This window comes from Phyllostomus discolor, chromosome 15 (genome assembly GCF_004126475.2).
Source record: "Phyllostomus discolor isolate MPI-MPIP mPhyDis1 chromosome 15, mPhyDis1.pri.v3, whole genome shotgun sequence".
NCBI classification, from domain to species: domain Eukaryota; kingdom Metazoa; phylum Chordata; class Mammalia; order Chiroptera; family Phyllostomidae; genus Phyllostomus; species Phyllostomus discolor.
Window position 1 is genome coordinate 11,799,082 of NC_040917.2, and position 7,625 is coordinate 11,806,706.

General features: G+C 40.5%; 1 pseudogene; it reads right to left on the reverse strand.

Annotated features, from left to right (window-relative positions):
• Positions 1-1,346: 1,346 nt before the first annotated feature.
• LOC114512492 lies at positions 1,347-1,476 on the reverse strand (annotated as a pseudogene).
• Between the last annotated feature and the right edge of the window lie 6,149 nt (positions 1,477-7,625).

Genomic DNA, 7,625 nt, shown 5'->3' on the forward strand with positions numbered 1-7,625 from the left:
TCTCTTTCTCCCTCCATTCCAAAATAAATTAATTTAAAAAAAAGAATTAAGGCTTCAGTATATGAATTTAGGGGGAAACACAAACATTCAGCCCACAGCACCAATCCAAAGCCTAAGCCCAAACACTTCCCCTATGGGAATCCCCAAAAGAACAGCAACATGGAATCACCGGGAAGCAGTGAGGAGAGTTTGCAGTTTGTTGGAGGAGCAGCTAAGGCCCACAGTCTGAAACACTCTTTCTGGAGGTGGTCCCCGATCCTGGACCATGGGCGATCCCTGGTGTTTCCAGAAGCAGCAGTTCTCAAAATTTAATACAAGCCAGGCTCGTGCAGGGAGCTCGTTCAACTTGTTATTCTCAAGGCTCGCTGACTCCGATGCAGCGGGTTTAAGAACCCTACCCGGAGAAGCACTGCCCTGAAGCATAACTCAGACAGCCCCGCCCTAGCCATCGTGTGGTCACGTGGTCAGACTCAGGAGCCCGCGCTGGTCCCCTCTAAAGGAAGAATTGGTAGGAATGAAACCAATCCCAGCGTGAAGTGTGCTGTGAGAGGAAAATGCGGCACCCAGCCCGCAAGCTGCGTGGCAGTGGGTACAAGAGCCCTGCATTTTATTCTATGTCCCCAGAGTGCCACTGGCTGAGCTCTCCTCATCCATCATCTTGTGCCCATGGGATGCTTACGAGTCACTGCTGATCTAGAGTGTCTGAACTCTCTCTTCCGTGATGAGATAATAAAGAAGAGTATTTTACTTTTTGCCTTGGAAAATGTCCCTTCAAGTTCTTTAAGATGAAGAGAGAGAAATAATTCAGTAAAAAGACAAGTCAAAGACCACAGCTGCACGTGGTCCATATATCCTACCTATTATACAAGTGTTGACTGTCCCCTATCCTATTGAACTCTCTGTGAGGTGAGGATACTTTAAGATCATTTTGATGGCAATTATAGCAATAAGAAGAATGCATTACTAATTGCCAAATGATGTTTCTCTTATGCATCAAACTAAGCCATGTAGTCATGCATTTCCTACAGACACCTGTATAAACAGAGGGGGAAGGTACTTTTTATGCAGGTGAGGTGTCCATAACTCTATTTCATAACCCTATTTGTGGACTCTTCTTGTATTCTTCTGCCCTAAGCTAGGTCTTTCAGCCCCTGGCTTCATTTAAAACTGTGAATCTGAGCCCTGGACAGGAAGCTCAGTTGGGTAGACACCATCCCTATACGCCAAGGTTGGGTGTTCAATCCCCAGTCAGGGCACATATAAGAATCAACCAATGAATGTATAAATAAGTGGAATAACAAACCACTGCTTCTCTCTCTTCTTGCTTCTCTCTCTTTAAAATCAATAAATTTAAAAAATTTCAAAATAAAACTGTAAACCTGGCACTCCTTTCCTTCATTAAAAACATTGAGGACATACAATCATTAAAAAATGGTGATACCACACTTGATCTTAGCCAAAAGGCTGAGAAGCTATATGAATGGATCAAAAAACTATGGTACATTTCCACAATGGAATTCTATGCAGCAGAAAGAAAGAAGGAGCTCCTACCCTTTGCAACAGTGTGGATGGAGCTGGAAAGCATTATGCTAAGCAAAACAAGCCAGGCAGTGAAAGACAAATACCATATGATCTCACCTTTAACAGGAACCTAAACAACAAAACAAAGAAACAAGCAAAATATAACCAAAGACATTGAAATAGAGAACAGGCTGACAGTGGTCACAGGGGAGAGAAGAGGGAATTTCAGGGGATAATGGGAAGGGTTTACAGGAACAAATTTAAAGGACACATGGTCAAAAACTAGGGGGAGGGTGGAAATGGGAGGGAAGAAGGGAGGGTTGGGTGGGTGGGCTGGATTGGGAGTAAAAGGGAGAAAACTGTACTTGAACAATGATTAAAATAAAATTTTTAAAAAATCATGATACCAAATACTTGCTTTCTTGCCTAATTTATTACAAGCTTTTCTTTAGACCAGGAGAATAAAATTAAACAATGGTGACACACAAGAGAAACCAGGCAGGCATGTATTAAATGTGCTAAGGAACACTTCGGGTGCAAGACAAACAGACCTGTGTTTAGAGTTGGTTCACCAGATCATAGAAGGAAAAGTAAGAATCGAATGGTTCTTTGATCGTCTAATGTCGGTTTGTGTTTCACTGCAGTCTTCACTCAACACCTCTTTTCTAAGCTGCAATTCACTAAATAATGCGATATTAATTAGGCCCAAGTGGTGGACCAGAGGGTGAATTTCCATTTCCTCATTATCTCTGGTGGGCAGTGAGTCATCAATCCCAACATATCGTTAGCTTCATCCTTCTAGCAACTCTGTCCTGGCTGACAGCTGATAATTGGTTAAATGGGATGTCCTCTGACATGCAGCCTTGGGAGTGACAAGAAAATAACGGGTCTCTTCTTTTGGCAGAAGAATAATTACCAATAAGGAGTTGCCCCAGTTCAATTATTTAATGATTTGCCAACACAGGGAGTGACACATGAGAATGGAGAGCCTCGCTGAGGATTGATCTGAATAGAATGAATCAGCCAACCCAAACAAAAGACACTCCTTAGCTCTTTCTTCCTCCCTTTTGCACCATCTCAAGGCATTTATTAATTGAAAAAAAATGAAAACAAAAACCACTGACCTACCTGAGAGAGCAGTATTGAAACATTTCTTCTGTTTGGAGATCTGGGTCTTTAGGCAACATCTCAGAACTTTATAATAAAGTTTGAGAATTTCATGGATTTATTACTAATCCCCCAAATATTGTGTCAATAATATCTGCTGTATAAATACTGCAGCAAGGGCCATAAGAACTAATCTGGAGTAGCTGGAAAGCTTTAGGTGTGCATTAATCAGTGAAGAAACTTATTTTCACATGTGTTTCCCCAGCTAAGAGTATTCCCTCCACCAAGACCAAGAGAAGCAACTTGGTGGGATGCAAGAGCTGACCCAAGAAACGTGACCCCACTGACATACCAAGGTCTCTCCAAGTTTCTAATCACTGACCAGCTTTAAATTCCTAGAACCAATTGTAGCACTTGGTTTGATATTTGGCTTAGCACTTGATACCCAAGCAAGGGCTTCTGAGTCAAGTTCTGCTTTTATATTTGTCATAGGAAAAAAATAGAGATCAAATATAGGACCATTAATAAAGGCATAGATAAGTTATCATATACCCACATTAAAATACTCTGACTGTTAAACTGAATTTGATTCACACATATCAGCATGAAGCAACATCTGAGAGAGAATGTTTGGGAAAGAAATAAAACTGCAAAATATTACATGTAGCCTATTATATGTGTAATTGTTAAAAATAGCAATGTATTGTGTATGTGTGTGTGTGTATTTGTGTATAGTAAATTTTTTAAAAATAGAGACTGAACAAACACCAAATTCATAAGTATATTTAACTCTGCGGAGGATGGGAAATCCATGGAATTGGGAAAGAAAATCCAAAAAGCTTTGAAGCAAATATTAATATTTGTTTGGGTTGATTCATTGTGCATGTTTCTGTGTATTGCACATTTTTAAAATAAAATAATCATTCCTGCTTCTCTTGAACAAAAGCACAAACAACAACCTAAAGAAAACTTTTCTAAAGCAGAGCTTGTTCTGTTTGTATTATAAACAAAACACTGGGATTGAATTTGTACCATTTTTCCAAAACCACACATAAAGGAACTTTGGGTAGAAGGATAACCTCCTTCTCCTAGCACTGTATTCTGGCTCATTCAAATTCTGTCATTTTCCCCAGCCTCTATCATTTCCAGTACCTGCACTTCATTTTATCATTCTTTCTCTTTTAAAAAGGTTCATTCATCATTAAGAAAGGAAATCCAAGCGATGCAAAACCAGGTCAGATTCAGCTCTCTACCCCATCCGATAAGGACAAGTGTGCCTGGTGTCTCATATTTCAGCTCCTCAAGGTTTCAGATTTATAGGTGCTCATGTTCCCGTCCCAAGAACACCTTGCTTTATCCATCAAAACTTGGTGGCAGATTACCAGACTGTGAATGACCTATAACAAAACAGAATTTGAGCTATGAACTAGATGCACAAGCCGGAAATAGATTGCTAAACTGTGAAAAACTTTCAAATGACCTAATATGCTCCTTGGTGCGGCACTATTGAGAAAGATGGCTCGTGGTTGGCTTAACTCTCCTCTTGTTTTTCGGAGAGAATACCTTGCCCACTGCACTTATGTGCCCGTCTGCCTCTATATCTCCAACACGGGTCAACATATTCAAGGAGAAAGGTTAGCTAAAGCAACAATGTTAGATGAAGCACTTCTAACATGCTTTTGATCTCTTTTCCTTTGTATGAACATGTCACAGCTCATCATGTCTCACCGTGGAAGCTACATGTTTGGGATTTGTTTTGTTTTGTTTCATTCTAGTTCAGGTTACTTTTCCCCGGTGGTAGTCAGAATTAGGATTGATTCAATTCAACTCAACCAGTAATTAGAAGTCTGCCACATACCAGCAACAGACTAGATATCCCGAGGGCAGGGAAAAAGAAAGATACTGCAGCTTACCATCATCCCTGTTTCTGAATCATGGATGGAGTTGGCAGCCCCGACACAAGGCCCAACGAGGGCTGAGGTTGCGTGAGTTTGGGGATGAGAACAAAGCTGAGGAAGCGAGGTCCCGCCAGTGCACACTGACCTCGGACAGATGTGCTGCTATCTGGCCCCGAAAGCTCAATCCCCCTGGGGTTAAGTGAAGGCAGCAGCCCTGCGCCTGAAAAGCCTGGATTCCAGAACTGCATTTGACTCCTGGTTGGACACGACTGTCAACTTTGTGGTCTCACACGGAGATGCGCCTGATAGACCCCAAGACATGATAAACCTACATTCATAGGCCCATCTATAAAGCTTAGTGAATTGTGTATATATTCCATGAACTGTGACTTACAGATGTTCGGACTGAAGGCAATAACTCAAGAAAGCCAGTCAGTAGGAAACAAGAAGGAAATCAGTGTTGAGCTTGGCACACACGAGTAGGTGACTGTGGAACGGTCAGGTGGAGATGCCCAGTGAGTGCCTGCGCATCTGGGTCTGGGGGTGAGGAGCAAGTCTTAACTAGAAGTACTAATTTGGGAATTACCATCTTGGTTGAAGACTTGGGCGCGGACGAGAAGAGAGCTGAGCTGGAATCCTTGGAACCATTCACAATCTTGGGGCAGGAGAAATAACAGGAGGCCGTGAAAAGGGGTAGGAAATAAGTAGCAACTTATTTTTTCCTTTTCTTTGTTTTTTAAAACATATATCTTTTAATTTTTTATGTATTGCTTTTAGAGAGAGAGAAAGGGAAAGAGAGAGAAAGAAACACTGATTTGTTGTTACACTTATTTATGCATTCACTGGTCGATTCTTGTATGTGCCCTGACCAGGGCTCGAACCTACAACTTTGGCGTATCAGGATGATGCTTTTAACCAACTGAGTCACTCGGCCAGGGCTATAAGTAGCAATTTAAATGTGGGAAAACGTAAGAGGCTTCCTTATTAAAATATGATGGAGTAGATGACCCAAAAAGCTTTCTGTTACAAAATGCTTGGATCAGCTGTATAATATACAACAAAAATATTTTTATGCGTAGCTGAGCTTCTAATAAATTAGTTACAATGAGAGGGGGAGCAAATAACCGGCTCCCTGCCGTGAAGACATATTTTTGATCTCAGAATATTTTTGTTGATTTCAGCTTGGATGTTAACTGATCCATGGAGACAGAGTTAAAACTAAGACTCTCTTGCATGAAGCTGTAATATTTTATATATTTTTATATGTGTTTGAAATTTTCCACACTCACACCAAGTTTTTAATTAAAAAAAGAAATTGCCACCGAGAGTGAACCTTAATGTAAATCACGAACACTGTTGTTTGGATGTTAAGTTCATCCATTGTAATAAATGTATCCCTTGGGCAAGGGGCTTTGATGGTGGGAAGATTGTAGGAGGGAAGGGGACAGGGGAACTCTGTATTTTCTGCTTAATTTTTCTGTGGACCTAAAACTGCTCTAAGGTCTATTAAAAGAAGAGAAATGGGGTTCTGGCTTTCCTGGCAGAAGCAGATTCAAAATCTCTCTGGAGGACAATCCAGGCAGTACAGAATTCCTACAAGTTACTCACAGTCACATAATTACAGATACAAAGGAACAAGCCTGCATGAGAATTAACAGACATAACAACCAGTGAAAATAGAGCTTCGGAACTTTAAAAAATAATATAACTACTTACTGTAGTATAAGAAATAACTTTTATATTATTAAAAATAGGAAAACAAACCATAAGAAAGAAATGATTTGCTTTTTAATGAAAAAAGTATGTATTTTAAAAGAAATGACTGAAACTTCAGAAATAAGAACTTGGCAAACAAAACAATTCAATGACTTAAAATGCATATGAGACACAGCCGAAGAGATAATTCTTGTATCTCAAGAAAGATCTGTAGAAATTATCCAAAAATAACACAAGGAAACAAAGACATATAAAATGTGGAAAGGGAGAGTAACAATACAAACTCTTACATACTGCAGAAGGCAGCAGAAGTTGGCACAACCAATTTGCAAAACAAAAACAGTTTGACACAATCTAGTAAAACTGAAGGCACACACACTCTACCGGCCAGAGTTTTCCTCCCAAAACACGCCTGTTGGTGCAGACAGCTGCCTCATGGGACAGTAAATAGATAACCTCCTGCCAGCAGCCTACACCCAGGAGAGGGCGGGGGTGGGGAGCCTATCAAGGTCAAGGTCCCTGGCCCCAGTTTGGGACAATTGGAATGACCACACCAGCCACAGAGCTGAGGCTTCTTTTGTAACTACATGACAGCGTAATGTTGCCCTCCACCCAACCCTGTCTCATTCAGTCCCTTACAGCTGTCACTCCAAAGAGCTCCGCCCAGGCGCACCCTGTATATGTCAATTTCAGAATGTCCTTCCTTAAGAAAATTTTGTGCTTATAAGAGAAATAATCAAAAGGTTGACTTTGAACACAGTCAATCTGAGATACCGGTCAAGGAAATGGGTCTAATGTGTTGGTGAATACAGGAGCCTGGAGTTCAGGGAAAGTCTGGGCTAGAGACGGAAACTGAGGCTCCATCAACATGAGAATGGAATTTAAAGTCATGAGACTGGATGAGCTCATCAAGGTAATTCGAGAAGAGAAATGAAATACAAGGACTGAGCCCTAGACACAAATAGGGATTTGTAACTGTCAACAAGTACCTGTCTTTTACTAATTATACTCATTGCCTAAACTATTGAGTACTCCAAAAATATTTAGCGAATGAGTGATTATTGAGCTTCTGCATAAACTTGTGTTTGAAGATAATGCTTTAATGGCTTTTTTGAAAACCCCTACTCTGAGGAATTAGATGTCAAGAGAAACCCTAGTTTTATTTGACACGTCTGATCTAATAAAATTTTACTAATACAGTATTTAGCACTAAAATAAGTTGAAAAAGTAATAACTCCATGACACTAAAGAACTAGATCAAAATAAGGAATGAGTAATATTGCCAAATGTCACAAAGGGTTCAAAAGGACTGAAACACATTCCCTTGGTTACATCACTGGAAGGACACCCCGAGGGGTCGATCCACCAGGCAGTGGAACCAGA